This window comes from Apteryx mantelli, chromosome 13 (assembly GCF_036417845.1).
Source record: "Apteryx mantelli isolate bAptMan1 chromosome 13, bAptMan1.hap1, whole genome shotgun sequence".
Lineage (NCBI taxonomy): Eukaryota > Metazoa > Chordata > Aves > Apterygiformes > Apterygidae > Apteryx > Apteryx mantelli.
Genome location: NC_089990.1, coordinates 25,687,349 through 25,693,330, shown reverse-complemented (window position 1 = coordinate 25,693,330; position 5,982 = coordinate 25,687,349).

Genomic DNA, 5,982 nt, shown 5'->3' with positions numbered 1-5,982 from the left:
GGCGATGGCGGCGGCGGCGGCCGGGGTGACCCGGGGACAGCGCGGGCGCGCCCCGCCCGCCGGCGGCGTCCCCGGGCGGCCGCAGGTCCTGGCAGGGCCTCGCCGCTGCCCGGCGCCTCCCGCCGGCCGCCCCGGCTCGCTCCGCGCCCGCAGCCCATCGCCGGCCTCGAGCCCGCTCACGCCTCCGAGGCCGCCCCGTCCCAGCTCTGCCGGCGCCGCGCGGAGCCGCCCCGGGGCGGCCGCTAACTACGGAGCTGGCAGGACACGGCGCGGACGGGCCGGAGCGCGGCCCGGCGCCGGGGAGCGGGGGGAAGCGCGGCGCCGGGGCAGGCGCGGGGCGGCGGGCAGCGCCCCCTGCCGGCCCGGGCGCACGCGCCGCCCCGGGCACGCGTGCACGCGCAGGCACGTGCACACATCCACGCACAGGCAGGCACAGACATACACGTGCGCACACATGCACACAAACACGCACACGCATGCACATGCACAAACGTGCACGTGCACACATGCATGCACGTGCACATAAGTACATGCATGTGAATGCACACATGCACACATACATGCCCACGTATGCATATACATGCACATACATGCATGTGAATACACACATGCATGTGCATGCACACACACAAACATACACATTCATACATGCACAGGCATGCACCTGCACGCACACATGTGTACACACATACAAATACATGCATGCATATGCATGTACATGCACACACATACATACATTCATACACGTGTACACATATAAAGACATACACTTATGCACATACATACACGTGTAAGCTCACACATAGATACACTAATACATTCACATACATGCATATACACATACATACATACACACACGTATACCTGCATATACATACCCACATAGACACACATATACATGCACACATACAAACGTGTATGCGGTCCTGCCCCTGGCCCTGGCGCTGCCCCTGACCAGGCACTGCTGGCGCACGGGGCTTGGCTTCCCTAGAGCAGGCACCCGGCAGCCCGCTCCTGTTCCTGTCCCTGGGCCCACATCAGGCATGGGGAAACACCCCCTTCCGGGTGCTGGGGTGCATTTGGGTGCAATGACACATATATTTGGGGAGCAGCTTGGACAGGGAAACAGTTCTTCCCAGGGCCCCCTGCGCCTGCAGAGTCCCAGCATGGGGTTTGCTCCCGTGGGAATGGCTGCAAGGAGGAGCCCGGGGCCGTCCCGTTCCCGTCACCCTCCAAGGGGACGGGACATGCTCCAGCACTGGCAGCAAAAAAGCAGCTGAAGGTCCAGCCTGGAGACTGCCCAGACCGGGCTCGAAGGCTGGGCGTGCAGGGCGAAGCAGCACGGTGGCTCGCGGGGCCTGGCCCTGTGCGAGGTCCGCACGAGCCCTGCTCGCATCTGCCCCCCGGCGGGAAGGAGAGGCCCCAGAAGAGCTGCCGGCGTGCGGGGGAGTTTATTGCCCGGACGAACTGTCCCATCCAACTGATGTCCTGTGCAGGGCCACCTCCAGCTGCCATGGCATTGCTCTGCGGGCCTCTCGGGAGTCTGGTCCCCCCCGCCCCGGCCTGGCACAGCTCTAGGCACAGTCCAGCTGTCCATGGGGCACAGGGGGCTGCGGAGCAGTCCTCGTCCCTGCAGAAGGGACACGACGCACCCCAGCTTTCCGCGATCCTGCTGGGGGAGACGTTGGTGTTCCTGGGGTGCCCGTGGCTGTCAGCACTCATACTGTGGTGTGGCGCAGCGCCCGGCCCTGCGGGGCAAAGCAGCCGGGAGTCCCTCTGCCAGCATCACCTGGGCCTGGGGACCCTGGGGCGGGAGGCAACCCTGGGCTGGGGGCACCAGCATGGAGTGGGACAGGGGGGGTTTCCAAACTGGGGACACTGGTGGGGTTGGGTTGCATGGGCATCCCAAAGCTGGGGACACTGGAGGTGGGATGGGGGAGGTCCCAAAATGCGGTCACCAGTGGGGTTGGGTTACACACGGGGTGCCAGGGCTGGGGGCACCAGGGTTGGGATAGAGGGGGATCCCAACCCAGGGACACTGGTGGGGCTGGGTGCATGTAGGGTACCAGGGCTGGGGACATTAGGGGGAATGGGGTCTGTGTGAGCTGCCAGGGCTGGAGACGCTGGTGGGGCTGGGTACATGCAAGGTGCCAAGGCTGGGGACGCTGGGAGGACTGGGGTCCGTGTGGGGTCCCAGGGCTGGGGATGCTGGAGCCAGGCTGGCAAAGGGGTGCCTCCCGGAGGGGCTGGCAGTGGGTCCCCACTCACCTGCAGGCCTTGGTGATGCACTCGAGGCCGTGCCGACAGTGGGCGCCCAGCGGTTTGCTGCCCACCGTCCTCCAGAAGGGTGTCATGCGGGCCAGCCGGCGGGCTGGGTGCCAGGCTGTGGTGTCCGTCCCTGTCTCGGATGGCACCCAGAGGTCCTGCCCTCCCTGCGCCACCTGGAGAGGGAGATGGGGCTGAGAACGGGGTGCCAAGCTCCCCCACGCCTGGCTCCATCCCTCCATCCAGGGAGCAGCGGGGGGCAGGAGACGTGCCACACTGCTGGGAACCCGGGGCCACCCCAGTTGCTCCAGTGCTGCCGGGCAGTCCTGGGTCCCTGCCAAACCCACCTGGACAGAGCTGGTCAGAAGCAAGAGGATGGAGAGGAGCAGTGCCAGGCGGATGCCTGCTCTGCGGGGGCCGGAGAGGGGCCGGCTGGCCGCACCACCTCTGCCCACTCCTGGGACCAAGGGAACGGGAGCTGTCATGGTGCCGCTGGTTCAGGGCCTCCCGCACCTCTGGCCAGGCGCTGCTCCTCCCCGGTCACGGCCCTGCACAAATATTTGAGCGGTCCTGGCCGGCGGGACACCCCCAGGACACCGCCTTTTATCTGCCCCCCGCATGCAGACTGTGCCCTCCCCTGGGCTGGGTGCTGAGCAGGGCCAGTTGCCAGCGCGCCCGCGGGGCACCCGCAGCGCCCCCAGCTCTGCCACCACCCACTGGGGCATCACCACCTGCTCCCAGCAAAGGCCACCAGCTGGGTGCCCTGCGGCAGGATTGGGCCCTGCTGTGGTGTCCTGAGCCCTGGGCGTCGTGCTGGGGCTCTCGTGGCCCGGTCCTGCTAGGGCATGTGGGGCAGGCGCCTTCCCCTTGCTGTTTGGTGTCCTTGCACTGGGGGGGGTCCCCAGGCTGGGGGGCCTCTGCCCCCCCCATGCAGAAGAGGCAGCACCCACGTGCTCAGGCTGCCCTCACAGCCCTCAGGCAGTGCCAGACCCCCAGGAGCCGCGCGCCCACCTGCCTGGATCTGCCCCTGGCACTGGCACAGTGCCGGGGTCAGCCCAGGACAGCGGCTCTTTCCACGAAGCACTTTTGCTCCGTGCCTTTGGCAGCGTGAACCCTGCTGCCAGTGCAGGGGAGAACATGCCGCTGTGGGTGGCCCCCAGGCGGCTGGGTGCCTCCCAGGGCACGGGTGCAGTCTGGCAAGCACAAGATCCCACCGGCATGGTGCATACGCGGGCACAGGGTGGTGCAGCATGCCCCATCTGTCCCCATGCGCCCCCCCAGGGCAGGAAGAGGTGCATTTCCCTCCCCATTCCCCCTTGGGTCCCTCCTGGAGGGCAGCAGCAAGTGCTGACCCTCCTGCAGCCACCACAGCAGGGGGAGGACCGGCAGTGTCTGGGGCTGGGAACGCACCCAACTCGCCTTACTTTCATCACCTCCTGCCTGGATGAGTCAATGCAGCATGTCTAATGATTGACTGGTGAAATCTTCCCAGGTGGGTCAGGTCTATTTGCCACCAAGGGCTCTGCAAGGTTTTTTTTTTTTTAAAAAAAAAACACACAAGAAATTTCCCTCTCTGCAGCCCTGTGGCTCAAGGTAGCCACGATGTGGCTAGCTGGGGGCAAGAGGGGAGCCTGTAGGGCCTGGGGCTCTGCCAACAACCTTTCAGCCCACCAGCCCTCTGCCAGCCTGGCAGGATGGAGAGAAAAGCCTGGGGTTGTCGGGTGCTGGATGGGGCTTAGGGCTGGAAGGGGGAAGATGTGATGAAGCATCTCTGTGGAGCATGAACTGGCAACAACGGATCAGGCTGGAGGCCAAGTAAGAGATGAAACCCTGGCGATAGCCATAAGCTGAGGATTTGGAGGCCCTGGCAGTGCCCGGTCAGGATGCTGAGAGGTGGGACTGCCTCCAGGCACAGGGCTCTTCTGCAGGTCCTGGCTGCCACCTTTTCCCCCTCAGGGAAAGGAGACTTTGCCCTGGGTTTGCAAACACAGGGCATCATGCCTGGGAACAGATGAGCTGGCTCTACAGACACCTTCCCAAAATAACCCTGGTGGCTGAATGCCTGGGTCAACACCTTTGCCACAGTCCACGAAGGGAGACCCAGCGCAGCCACTGGGCAGAGAAGTGGCCCCCACAGAGCTGGCACCAATCCCCCAGCTCCTGGGCCCCACACATCTATCTCCACAGCTGTATGTGCACCAAGCTCAGCTGCAGGCATATGGAAGGGTTCTTCTGGCCACAGCTGTGACTCCTGGGTCCCCCTGGGACAGCAGAGCTGGCTCAGTTCCAGCAGCAGGTTGCCCCAAAACACAGGGACATAGGGCATCTCCTGCACCTAGCCCAACAGCACCAGGGCAGCTGCCTACAGCCACCCCAGGTCCCCACCTCTCCAGGGCAGATCTCTGTTCTGATGGGACCTCTTCTCCCAGCCCATGCTCCTGCTCAAAAATCAACAGGGATTTACTTACTGCACCCCCTTGGAGCCTCTTAGCTCATTTCCACCACCAGCAGGTGCTAGCTGTGCAGTGACACGGTCCCAGGATGACTGGGCAGGTCCAGGCAGGAGCACCCCACCAGCCCTTCCCCACGCCAGGTCTGGCCAGAGGGCACCCACCACACACCGTGGACGGAGTAAGAGCAGGCCCAGATGGTCTTTAGCAAAATCTATCAGTTTATTTATTTACACCGTCAGCAATAAATAGAAGAAAGCCAGGCTGCAGGAGTCCTGGAAGTGGAACAGACCCATCCAGAGATGGGAACAGTCCTGGAGCCGAGCAGAGCCCGACCCACATGGGACAGCAAGGGTGTGGGAAGACAGGAGAAGGCTGTGACAAGGGTCCAAGCCCCTCAGCCAGGGGCAGACCCGAGCCCTGCCGTGAAGGGCAAGTCAAAGAGGGGAAGGAAGGGGGCTGCAGAGACAGTGGAGGGCAGAGCCCAGCATGGGCAGCCACCTGGTCCCCAGCACCTGGAGCAGAGCCAGCAGCTCGGGTCACACCTTCATCAGGTCCCTCCAGTTTCTGCAGCCCCCAAAGCAGAACCGCAGGGGAGAAGAGGGCTTTCTGACCCCACTCCCCTGCAACCTCAGCCCCATCCCCAGCCCAGTGAGGTCCGGCCGCAGCCAGGACTAGACAGTTTGGGGTACAGGTGAGCTAGGAAGGAGCACCACTGGCACTGGCAGCCAGCAGGGCAGGAAGGGACTGTGGGCAGATAGTGCTGGAGACAGCCAGCATCAGCTTGAGGACAAGCACGGGGACATGCTGAAGGGACATGAGAAAGCACAGCCCACCTGGAGAGCTCTCCCTCCCTGCTCCAGCTCCATCAGGAGAGGCCCAGCCACCTCCGAGAGCTTCGCGCTCTGGTCCTGGGACCCAGCTTTTCTCCAAAAGCATTAGGCTGGGACCCTCGGCCAATGCTGGAGCCCTCCCCGAAGCAGGCAGCAGCCGCGGGGCCCCAGGAAGGAGAGGTGCCATGGGGCAATTGCCCTGGCATAGGGCCCAGCATGCTCCTGCCTTTAAAAACTTACAATTCACATAAAAAGCTACTGTAAAACTATCCCGCCAAGTGCTGCACCAACGCAGGGGGACAGCCCAGCCCACAAAAAAACAAGACCAACTCCTCTAAAAGTCAGGATCCAGCAGGCGCGCGGGGCTGGCACGAGGGGACGGGGCGGCTGCAGGCACAGAGAGCCAGACCCTGTTGGCGGGGTCCCCACGGGCA